The 12,981-nt window shown below is 37.6% G+C and overlaps 1 long non-coding RNA gene across 1 annotated transcript in view; it reads right to left on the bottom strand.

Annotated features, from left to right (window-relative positions):
• Positions 1-1,106: 1,106 nt before the first annotated feature.
• LOC136329709 (uncharacterized) overlaps positions 1,107-12,981 on the bottom strand; it is a 79,444-nt gene continuing 67,569 nt past the window's right edge. Inside the window, exons 3-4 of the long non-coding RNA XR_010730244.1 lie at positions 4,816-5,060; positions 1,107-1,327 (exon numbers count right to left, since the gene is read on the bottom strand). This is a non-coding gene — a long non-coding RNA (uncharacterized lncRNA). The remainder of the gene's footprint in view (positions 1,328-4,815; positions 5,061-12,981) is intronic.

Below are 12,981 nucleotides of genomic sequence, written 5' to 3'. Positions count from 1 at the left end.
ATAATTAAAAGGCGATACAAAACTGTCCTTAAAACATGCCAGTATTTTTTAAAAATTCCAGGCAAATTACTAGCATGCTACTCGAGCTAGTAAGGGAATTTAACAAGGTTGCTTGTGAAATAAAATAAATCACTTGTATCAGTATAAATCAATAATAAACACATTAAAAAATGCAGTTGACCAGAGGTTCCATTTGCAATAGCTGTAAATCATTAACAGAGCATAGCAGCCACTTTGCTTTGCCTGTAAAATAGACATCATCTCCTGTCTTCTGTGTTAATAAAGCTTTGATGATGCCAGACTCTCTCAAAGAAGGGGGGCACCATTCCCAGCTTAAGAGTAAATTCTAAAAGAACAAAGTCAAGTTGATGTTTATCATTCTCTTCATTTATAATTGGTTTACAAAAACCAGTGACATTTGGACATTGATAGCTGCTCCTCAGAAAGATTTGCTGGGTCTTCATATTTACACCAGCAATTTTTTTAGTAGTTCTTTCCACTGTCTGGGTGGATGCCTGTGTGGCAGTGTGCAGGGACAAGGAGGGGAACAGGCCAGAGGACAAGAAAGAAGCATTAAGCACGACAAAGATGAGAGCTGAGTGGAATCTGGGTCCAGTAATTATGGAAACCACTGCATCAACAAATCCTTAAGAAAACTACTTTGGAAATCATGCAGCAACAGAACATAACTTTTCTTTATTGTTTAAGCTATTTAATCAGTAAGAGAAGCAAAATACTCAGGCATACTTATCACAGTACGCCTAACCATTCAAGAATAAACATCCAGAAGAAAAGAAAAAGAGAGAGACAGAGCAGGAGGTCTTACACATTAATAGTAAAACTATAAATAAACAAACAGAAAAACCAACAAAAGATACAAACAGAGAACTTATGGAAAAAGACAATAGAATATTCATGAACATACAAAAGCATGCCCAACTCAGCAGAAATCAGGGGACTGCAGAATGAATGATGAGTATAATTTCCAACTCATCAGGCTGACAAAGAAAAAGGTCTGACAAAATTAAAGTCCCATTGATGATGGTGTGGATAATTCCAGTGTACGCTGCTGGGAGCTGGGATATTGCATAATTGTTCTGTTGCACTTCTTTTTTTTTTTTTAATTCAGTGAAAGGAGGGGAAGAAGAAAGACTCCAGCATGCACCCTGACTGAGATCCACCTGGCAAACCGACTAGAGGGTGATGCTCTGTCCATCTGGGCCATTGTTCCATTGCTCAGCAACTGAGAGCTCTTCTTAGCACCTGAGGTGGAGACCATGGAGCCATCCTCAACACCTAGGACCAATTTACTCCAATCAAGGCATGGCTGCAAGAAGGGAAGAGAGAGAGAGAAGTGAGAAGGGAAATGGTGCTTCTCCTTTGTGCCCTGACAAGGAATCAAACCCAGGACATCCACATATTGGGTCAGTGCACTACCACTGAATCAACCAGCTAGGGTCTCTGTTGCTCTTCTTGTAACTAGCACAGTACCTGGCACACACTGGAAACTCAAGGAAAAAAAAGATTGAATGTCTGAAAAGATTGAGTTTACTGAATATCTATTTATCTACCTATCTATCTACACACATATATATTTAAATCTATTTTTTTTGTTTTTTATTTAGACAATTAAATTTAACAGTGTGACATTGGTCAACCAGAATACATAGATTTAGAGAAAACAAATATTGCAGAATTTCAGATTTGATAAATTTGTGTGTGACAATTATCATAGAATTTTGCTGTTTTATAATTTTAAAAAATATAAAGGCCTCATTATTCAAGAAAAGACTTGCTCTAAAAAATAAGTTGAGTCATAGAAAGGACCAGATAGCATAAGAATTGGTGAGAAAAGGTCAGATAAATACAGATATTTTTCTTAATTTCATTGGACAGAATAATCATTAGTTCTTTACTAAGAAGTGATTGAAAATTAATACCAGAACTTGATAGTAATTCTGGTCATTGTGAACAATCTGATCATATATGTGTTTGCATAAAAAAATAACAGTATAATATAAAATAAAATTATTCCAAAATTATTAATTTAATCATCCTCAATTAATTCTTTTCTGAATTAATACTGAAATTAATTTATAAGGTAAATAAAATTTTATTCCAAAATTATGGACTTAATCATCCTCAATTATTTTTTTCTGTTTTTATAACACAACAGGTTAAAAAACTATCTAGATTACATTGATATATACTAACAATTGAGTCAAGCTGAGTAACTATCTTTTTATAGAAAACTCTTTGAAACTTTCTGTACGCCTAATATATGCACATGGTCTCAATTTGACAACATGGACTTTCCATTTTTCCTCTTCTTATTCAACACAATGTACTAAGTCCTTGCTATTTAGTAGATACTCTAGGAAAACAACAAAAATTAATAATAATAATATTATCAATATTTTATTACATTATATAATAATTGATAGTATATATTTATTTTAACAAAAGTTAACATTTATATAGTACTTCTTATGTACAAAAACTGTGCTGAGAGTTTTACATACATTATTTTATTTCATTGTCACAAAAACCCTATGAGGAAATAGAATAGATATGAGTAGAAAGGTATAGACAGGCTAAACAGCCTGCCCAAGGTCACTCAGGGTCAGCTTCATGAGCATGTGACCTGTGCAGTTGCTTTGAAAGACCCCATATAGAGAGGATTTAATGTTCTCCTCTTCCTGCCTTAAAATTTTTAGTCGATTTTGAAGAAAGTTCTTTGCATTTTAATTTTGTATTGGGCCCTGCAAATATAGTAGCTGATCCTACTTGGATTTGAAAGTGTTGATATCTGGGGAATTTATCATTAGTCACTACTCCCTACTACTCTTTTGAGACAGACAGGAGATTATTCTTATATATATGTTAACCCATATCAACTGCGTATTATGTAGCAGGCACTGTTCTAAACATTGAGGATATAATGATAAGTAAGGTCAACAATGTCCTTGTAATCATGAGCCTTAATTTACATATTAAAAAAATGAATAACCTAAAAATGTAAGATTGTGATACCTGATCTCTAACGAGAATTAAACTGGAGTCATATGATTAAAAGTAACGGACTAAGGAAAGATGGCATTTAAAATAAGATCTAGGAAGACACCACTCATAAGACAGTCTGAAAGAAGCATGTTTCACTTAGTTCTATATTTGTTCTTTATTGTTCACCTTCAGGGGAAAAAAAGAGAAAATATTTCCTAGTCTAGAAAAGGGAAATTTGGTAAAGGATTGTCTTCCTCATTTGACATGCTTTTTAAAATTTTTGGTTCCTGCCTAATTTGTTTTTCAAAATGTAAATGGTATCCAAAGATCCATTGAAAAAAGCTTTGTGTCTTAGATTGAAATGTCAAAGAAATTTGTCAGTGATGTATGTGTCTGTAAATTAAACTCAGTATGCCTAGTAAAGTCTGGCTATGATACTAATTAATTGCAATGAGAACAAGATAGAATTGATTAAAATATTGACTCCTCATATCAGGGCTGCTTTGTACTCTGCATGGTGAGTGCCCCCTGGAATTGTACAACGTGGCATCACTGACCTGAAGTTGACTTACAACCTCTGTTTTCTACAGTCAGTAGGAATATAAAATATTATAGTTTAGACCTTTTATTTTAATAACAAGGAGTCTAAGGACCAGTAAATATATTTAGATGGTCAAAGGCAATTTAGCCCTTCTGATTCTTGCCTGGTGATTTTTTCTTTTAAATTCCAGAAGGAAGGACCAATTAAAGATGAATCTTCAGGACACATTCTTGTTGAAAAGCAGGACCCTGGAGCAAGTCAAGATCATATGCAAGATGGTGAGATCTCCCAAAATTTAGCTCACATCCCACCAGACATATCCACTCTGCACTACATCCAGAAGCTAATCCCACCTCCACACACAGTCTCACAGGTACATTTCATTCAGGAAGAGCAGCCTTTAATACTACTATTTGAAATTTTAAAATTAGAACAGGACCCAATAATGAGATCATTGTATTCTTCATTATATCCCTAGAACATACTAAGTGTTTTTGAGTGCAATTGACATTAAATTGCTCTTCACAAACATAAGAGAAAGATACTAATAATTATTAATATATCTTATTGAAGTATTAACTGCATTCATGTATTTTTTTTAAAAAAAACTGCTCCTCTTTTATAATAGTGGTCAATTACTTGTAATTAGAATCTACTTTCTTCGCATTACTGAAAATTATAAATAGCCTTGGAAATGTGAATAAACAAAAGGTGCAGTCAGAAATGTGAACACCTTTGTCTCTTAAGGACTTTGGGGGAAATTTTGCTCTTGGATTTCTAAGCACATTGCACTTCAGATTGTGTTCTCATTGATTTGAAAACTTATTGATGAGATTCTAAGATGGCGATGGAGTAGGCAGATGTTCCAACTGCCACTTCCCAGGACCAAATTGGACTACAACTTCAGAACAATCATCTTGAAAAACCAACTTTGGACTAAATGAAAAGGAGTCTATAACAAAGGTACACAGAAGAAGCCACACGGAAACTGGTAGAAAGGGCAGAGTCACGGAGGGGACTGGCACGTTCCCAGGAGCAAGGTGCAGCTGAGGGTCTGGAAAGATTCTCACAGTGGGGAGGGTTGCCTGGAGAGTTATGGGTCCTAAGGCCCAGGCTAGAGCCCCAGAGCCCCAGAGCCTAGAAGAGGCACCCACAAAGCATGTGGAGGTGAAAAGAGCTGGATTTCTGTCTGTGAGAAAGTGACAGAACTCTCCGAGACTCAGGCTTCATCTTAAAGGGCCCGCACAGTAAATCTCGTTCCAGTCACTTACCCAGGGCTCTGGTAGAGGGAGAGCTGAGAAGACTGGAGTCATGTGAGGAGAGTGTCAAGTTGGAGGCCCAGGAAGAGACACTGCTGGGGGACAGCCACCGGAACTCCTGTGCTGAGTCATTCTACAATACTGAAGTAGCCATCTTTCTTGGGTGGATCAATCTCTTCTGAGTGGCATTAGCCTGGAAAAAGCATCTGTTTCATCGTCGGGAGCCTTTCCTGCTCCAATCAGGGTGACAGGTCAATCTGAGAGGCCAGGAAGCAAGGAGAGCATCAGTGACTCAGTTTTCTGGTGTTGAGACTGGAGCTACCCCTGCCCCCCGCCCAGACTCCTGAATCTAAGACTGGTGCTTCCAGCTCATGAGAGACTCAGTTGAAATTGTCCAGAGCAGGGGTCTCCAAACTTTTTACACAGGGGTCTAGTTCACTGTCCCTCAGACTGTTGGAGGGTCGGACTATAAAAAAAACTATGAACAAATCCCCATGCACACTGCACATATCTTATTTTAAAGTAAAAAACCAAAAACGGGAACAAATACAACATTTAAAATAAAGAACAAGTAAATTTAAATCAACAAACTGACCAGTATTTCAATGGGAACTATAGGCCTGCTTTTGGCTAATGAGATAGTCAATGTCCGGTTCTATATTTATCACTGTTAGCCATAACAAGTGATATGACGCACTTCCAGAGCCGTGACACGTACATCCCGCATCACCGGAAGTAGTACTGTACGTGAGCGACGCTGCACTTTGCCACATACAGTACTCCTGTGCTCCTCTCTCTGACCACCAATGAAAGAGGTGCCCCTTCCAGAAGTGCAGCAGGGGCCAGATAAATGGCTACAGGGGGCTGCATGCGGCCCGCAGGCTGTAGTTTGGGGACCCCTGGTCCAGAGGGCAGACAGACCACACCTCTGAGTATCAGAAGCCACACCCACCAGACTCCTGAGGTTTGTGAAAAAAGTTTGGAGAGACTGACACCTGGGACTGAGGGGCAGAGCCATTCCCACCACCCTTCTTAATCACTGAATTGCCTCAGGCTCTAGACTCTAGCAGAGGTCTTTACAGCAGCTGAGCCCAACAAGCAGCCGTCAGACAGAGGCTGCAGGAGGAAGGACTCAGGGAACCTTGGCCTTTTAAGTGGACTTTCCCCTGGCCCAGAATGGGTAAAAGCCAGCCTAGGTATGCAACTGGTATTTCCATGTGCACCTGGGCCCAGTAGAGGCAGACACAAACTCTGGATTGCTTGTAGCTCCAAGAAGGTTGCTGAGGGCCAGACACAGGCAATGTCTCCCACTGGTCTGCACTGGGTTCCTGCAAGAGAGGCTCAGGGCTGGCATATCTAGTGGCCAACTGTGGAGAGCATCAATTTAGGACCTAACAACCCTTGCTAGAGTGGTATCCTAAGAAAGGGCTCCTCACACTTGGCCCAACAGAGGTGAGTTCTGCTCTCTGTGATCAGCACCAGTACAGTGGCTCATGTGCATTGGATAGGGTGGAGCTTCACAGTCAGCTGGCCTGGGTGCTGGATATCCTGCCCTGCTGGGCTAGTCTACAAAGGGAGAAGGTAGATAGGCTTGGAGAATGGACATTCAAAGTATGATTCATTATAAACCTATTGTTGGATCTGGTCAAAGGGCCTAACCTCTTTCTTGGGAGACACACTCAGTCCCAGGAGAGGACTCTCTCAGTCTTCCTTCCTAAGACCAGGGTCTCATCAGCTGTGAGAACTGTGCAAAGAAGACTGTTGGCCCCACTCGAACTGAAACTGCTGTTCACCTTGTTGGGGAGAAACAAAATTTAAGTATCTAGCAATGGCTGAGGGATTAGGTTCTAGAGTAGGGTCCACAATCCCTGTACTGAGCTACTTCCCAAGAGACCCTTGAAGTAAGGGGTCCCACTAACATTGTATTCCTAACCTCAACTGCCCTAAACCAACAAGCATGCAACCTGTAGAGGGGTTGGTTGGGTGAAGCCAGTCTGAGTTCACATTACATTCTTTCTACAGAAGACTGTGAGAAGACCAGGCAGCTGCAAGAGGAGATGGAGCTGTTGAAAAGTGGAGAAAAATCTTATGGAGCTTGTGGCTTTTGCAGAGCTGCTGTCAACTCTAAGCAGGAGGAAGCTGATTCTTATACACAGGTAGGCCCTTATACACAGATAAATGGCCTCAGGGGGCTGCATGCGGCCCACAGGCTGTAGTTTGGGGACCCCTGGTCCAGAGGGCAGACAGACCACACCTCTGAGTATCTACCCAGGCTTAGAAAATGCAAACACAAACAGGAAGAAGAGCAGTAGGTACAGACAAGGAGCCCACAGTGGGTTACAAACAATAGCTAATGCCAACTCAAGAAGAGTTATAACCAACACAACTGGTAGTGGGTGGCAGATAGCACCAACCCTAGACTCAGCTGGCTACATGAGCAGCATGCCCAAAGGAGGAGCCTATACACAGACAAAATGGGTAGACAAAGAAATGTGACCCAAATGAATCAACAAGAGAAATCCCCAGACCAGAAAAAGAACTAAATAAAATAGAAGTAACCAAACTACTTTGAGCAACAATGGATGTACATAATAAGCACCTAAATAAAAAAAATAGCAAGCATCAAAAAGGACATTAAAATCATAAAAAAGAACCAGTCAGAAATGATAAATACAATATCAGAAATGAAGACTGGACTAGAAAGAATCAACAGTAAGATGGATGAAACAGAGGATCGAATCAGTGATTTAGAGGACAAGGTAAATGAAAGCACAGAAGTAGAGAGGCAAAATGAAAGGTGGCTCAAAAAGACTAAGGAAACTCTAAGAGACCTCTGTGACAAGAAGAGAAACAACATTCACATCATAGGGGTTCCTAAGGAGAAGAAAATGAACAAAGGATAGAGAACTTGTTTGAAGAAATTATAGCTGAGATTTTCCTTAAATTGATAAATTATAAGTCACACAAGTTCAAGAAGCACAGAGAGTCCCATTAAAGAAGAACCCCAAAAGGCCTATACCAAGACACATCATAATTAAAGTGCCAAAGTTAAGAGACAAAGAAACAATACTAAAAGCTGCAAGAAAAAAGCAGTTAATTACCTACAGAAGAGCCCACATAAGAATGACATCTGACTTCTCAACAGAAACCCCTGAGACCAGAAGAGATTGTCAAGAAATATTTAAAGTGCTGCTAAACAAGAACCTAAAAACAAGACTACTTTATTCAGCAAGACTATCATTTAAAATTGAAAGAGAAATAAAAAGTTTCCCAGACAAAAAAAAGATTCAAGGAATTACTACCAAAACAGTACTGCAAAAAATGTTAAGGGGCCTGCTATATAAAGAGCAAAGGAAAACAAAAAGAAATCGAGAAAAATAGGAATGTAGATTTAAAGAATAAAATGGCAATAAATTAGTCATATGAATAATAAACTTAAATGTAAATAGATTAAATATTCCAATCAAAAGAAGTTGGGTAGCTGCTCAAATAAGAAACAGGACCCATACATATGCTGTCTATAAGAAACTCACCTCAGAAATAAAGAAACACATAGACTGGAAGTGATGGGATAGAAAAAAATATTTCATGCAAATTGAATTGAATAAAAAAGCTGGGGTAGCAGCACATATCTAACAAACTAGACTTTAAAACAAAGACTATATAATAAGGGATAAAGAAGTTCACTACATAATGATAAACGGAGCAATCCAACAGGAGGATATAACCATTGTAAATATTTATGTGCCTAATATAGGAGCATCTAAATATATAAAGCAGATATTGATGGATATAAAGGATGAGATCAACAGCAATACTATAATAGTAGGGGATTTTAATATCCCACTAACATCAATGGATAGATCCTCCAGACACAAAATTAATAAAGAAAGAACAACCTTAAATGACATACTAGATCAACTGGATTTAATTGACATCTTCAGAACCTTTTAGCCCAAAGCGGCAGATTATACATTTTTTTCAAGTGCTTATGGTACATTCTCTAGGATAGACCACATATTAGGACACAAAACAAGTCTCAAAAATTTAAGAAGATTGAAATAATATCAAATATCTTCTCTGAACCCAATGGCATGAAACTAGAAATCAACTACAATAAAAAAAGTGGAAAACATTCAAACACTTGGAGACTAAAGAGCATGTTACTAAATAATGAATGAGTTAACAACGAGATCAAGGAAGAAATAAAAAAATTTTTTTGAAACAAATAAAATGAACATAAAACAACTCAAAAATTATAGGACACAGCAAAAGCAGTCCTGAGAGGGAAGCATTAGTCATACTTTAAGAAGCAAGAAAATGTTCAAATAAACAACTTAACCTTGCATCTAAAAGAACTAGAAAAAAACAAGTAACACCCAGGGGAAGTTGAAGAAAGGAAATAATAAAGATCAGAATGGAAATAAATAACACAAAGGCTAAAAAAACAATACAAAAGATCAATGAAACCAAGAGCTGGTTCTTTCAAAAGGTAAACAAGATTGATAAACCTTTAACCAGATTCATCGAGAAAAGAAGAGAGAGGATTGAAATAAATAAAATTAGAAATAAGAGTGGGGAAGTAACAACTGACACTGCAGAAATACAAAGAATTATAAAAAAATACTATGAAGATTTATATGTCCCCAAATTGGACAACCTAGATAATATACATAAATTCCTAGAAGCATACAATCTTCCCAAACATAATCTGAAAGAACCAGAAAACCAAAAAAGACTGATTACAACAAATGAAATTTAAAAAGTTATGACAAAACTCCCAGCAAACAAAAGTCCTGGACTGGATGGCTTCACAAGGGAATTTTACCAAACATTCAAAATAGAACTAACACTTATCTTTCTCAAGCCATTTCAAAATATGAAAGAGGAAGGAAGACTTCCAAGTTCTTTTTATGAGGCAAGCATTATCCTCAATTAAAAACCAGGTAAAGACAATACAAAGAAAGAAAACTATAGACCAATATTGCTGTTGAACTTAGATGCTAAAATTCTCAACAAAATATTAGCAAACTAGATCCAGCAATACATTAAAAAAGTCATATATCATAATCAAGTGGGATTGATTTCAGGAAGGCAAGGCTGGTACAATATACACAAATCAATCAATGTGATTCACCACATAAAAAAAAGAAAAGATAAAAGTCACATGCTTATATCAATAGATGCAGAAAAAGCATTTGATAATATCCAGCACCCATTTATGATAAAAAACTCTCTGCAAAGTAGGAATAAAAGGAACAGAAATTAACATAATAAAGGCCATCTATGACAAACCTACAGCCAACATTATACTCAATGGGCAAAAGTTAAAAATAATCCCCTTAAGATCAGAAACCAGGCAGGGGTGCCCCTTTCACCACTTTTATTCAACATAGTTCTGGAAGTTGCAGCTACAGCTATCAGACAAGAAGAAGAAATAAAAGGCATCAAAAATAAAAAAGAAAAAGTAAAACTATCATTATTTATGGTTGACATAATACTGTACATAGAAAGTCTCAGTCAAAAAAACTACTAGACTTGATCAATGAATTCAGCAAGGAGGCAGGATATAAAATTAATATTCAGAAATCAGTGGCATTATTATGCACCAACAATAAACTGTCTGAAAGAGAAATTAAAGAAACAATCCCCTTCACAATTGCAATAAAAAAAAATAAAGTACCTAGAAGTAAATTCAGCCAAGGAGGTAAAAGACTTATTACTCAGAAAATTATAAAACATTGATAAAAGAAATCAAAGAAAATACAAACAAGTGGAAGCATATACCATGTTCATGGGTAGGAAGAATAAACATCATTAAAATGTCTATATTACCCAAAGCAATTTATAAATTCAATGCAATTCTTATCAAAATACCAATGGCATGTTTCAAAGATATAAAACAAATATTTCATAAATTTATATGGAACCAAAAAAGAACACAAATAGCCTCAGCAGTCTTGAAAATGAAGAATAAAGTGGGAGGTATCACACTTCCTGATATCAAGTTTTACTACAAGGCCATTGTAATCAAAACAGCTCGGTACTGGCATAAGAACAGGCATGCAGATCAATGGAACAGAACAGAGAACCCAGAAATAAACCCACACCTTTCTGGTCAATTGATATTTGACAAGGATGTAAGGGTATACAATGGAGTAAAGATAGTCTCTTTAATAAATGTTGAGAAAATTGGACAAGTACATGCAAAAAAAAAAAATGAAACTAGACCACCAACTTACACCATTCACAAAAATAAACTCAAAATGGATAAAAGACTTAAATGTAAGTTGTGAAACCATAAACATGCTGGAAGAAAACATAAGCAGTAAACTCTTTGAAAACTCCCATAGCAATATCTTTGCCAATGTATTTCCACAGGCAAGTGAAATAAAGGACAAAATAATCAAATGAGATCATATCAGGCTAAAAAGTTTTTGCACAGCAAAAGACAACATGAACAAAATAAAAAGACAACCCACACAATGGGAGAACATATTTTCCAATAAGTCTGATAAGGGGTTAATAACCAAAATTTATAAAGGACTTCTAAAACTGAATGCCAGGATGGTAAACAATCCAATTTAAAAATGGGGTAAAGAACTGAATAGACACTTTTCCGAAGAGGACATACAAATGACCAATAGGCACATGAAAAAATATTCAACATCACTAATCATCAGAGAAATAAAAATTAAAACCACAATGAGATATCACCTCACATCTTTCAGAATGGTGCTCATTAACAAATCAACACACAATAAGTGCTGGTGAGGGTGTGAAGAAAAGGGAACCCTTCTGCACTGCTGGTGGGAATGCAGACTTGTGCAGCCACTGTGGAGAACAGTATGGAGTCTCCTCAAAAAAATTAAAATGGAACTGCCTTTTGACCCAACTATCCCACCATTAGGAATATATTCTAAGAATATCAAATCACTGATTCAAAAGAAGAAATCCACCCCCACGTTAATTGCAGCATTGTTTACAAGAGCCAAGATCTGGAAACAGCCCATGTGTCCATCAGTGGACAAGTGGATTCAAAAGCTGTGTTACATATACACAATGGAATACTACGTGGCTGTGAAAAAAAAAAGGAAATCTTACCTTTTGCGAAGACATGGATGGACCTGGAGATTATTATGCTAAGTGAAATAAGCCAGGTAGAGAAAGACAAATATCATATGATCTCATTTATATGTGGAATCTAATGAACAAAGTGAATTGAGGAACAGAATAGAGGCAGAGGCGGGGTCACAGGGACCAGAGGGACAGCAGTCAGAGGGAAGGGGGATGAGAAGATGGGATTAGAGAAGGTGAAGGGATGAGTGAAATTATATATAGTAACACATAGATGTAGATAACAGGACAACAAATCCCAGAGGGAAGGGAGGAGGTAGTTAGGGGTAGGAGGTAAAAGTGGTGTAAATAGGGACACAGTTATGAGGGGTGAGGGTGTTATATTTAGTGGGATACTTGAATCCATGTTAACACAAGAAATTAGAATTAATTTAAAACAAATTAAAAATAATTACATAATAAAAAAAGAAAACTTATTGGTTTTCCTTAGTGCTTTTTTTAGATATAGAAAATAATTTTCTTAAACTCAGTTAATTTTAAATGAAATCAATAAAATTTTTGCTTACAGAATGAGACATACCAAAAATAAAAAATAAAATAAGGACCCTTAGGAATGAGGAGAAGCAGAGCTGTCATAGTTTTCAGGTCATAGTTTATGAAAAACCAGCCAGGGTTCCAGAGAGATCGATCAAGAGCTGAATGGTTGTGAGGTGGTAATAGGAGTTAAGAAAAAATTGGAGGGTGGGGACAACCAGCCCCTCCTTCTATGAGAGTGCACTCTGCTTATTTGTTCTATTAGGATTCAAAGAGAAATGTTTCTTTTTTTTTTTTTTTTTTCTTTTCCATTTTTCTGAAGCTGGAAACAGGGAGAGACAGTCAGACAGACTCCCGCATGCACCCGACTGGGATCCACCCGGCACGCCCACCAGGGGCGACGCTCTGCCCACCAGGGGGCGATGCTCTGCCCATCCTGGGTGTCGCCATGTTGCGACCAGAGCCACTCTAGCGCCTGGGGCAGAGGCCACAGAGCCATCCCCAGCGCCCGGGCCATCTTTGCTCCAATGGAGCCTTGGCTGCGGGAGGGGAAGAGAGAGACAGAGA

The sequence above is a fragment of the Saccopteryx bilineata genome, chromosome 3 (genome assembly GCF_036850765.1).
Source record: "Saccopteryx bilineata isolate mSacBil1 chromosome 3, mSacBil1_pri_phased_curated, whole genome shotgun sequence".
Classification (NCBI taxonomy): Eukaryota; Metazoa; Chordata; class Mammalia; order Chiroptera; family Emballonuridae; genus Saccopteryx; species Saccopteryx bilineata.
This window is presented reverse-complemented; position numbering and strand designations above follow the sequence as displayed.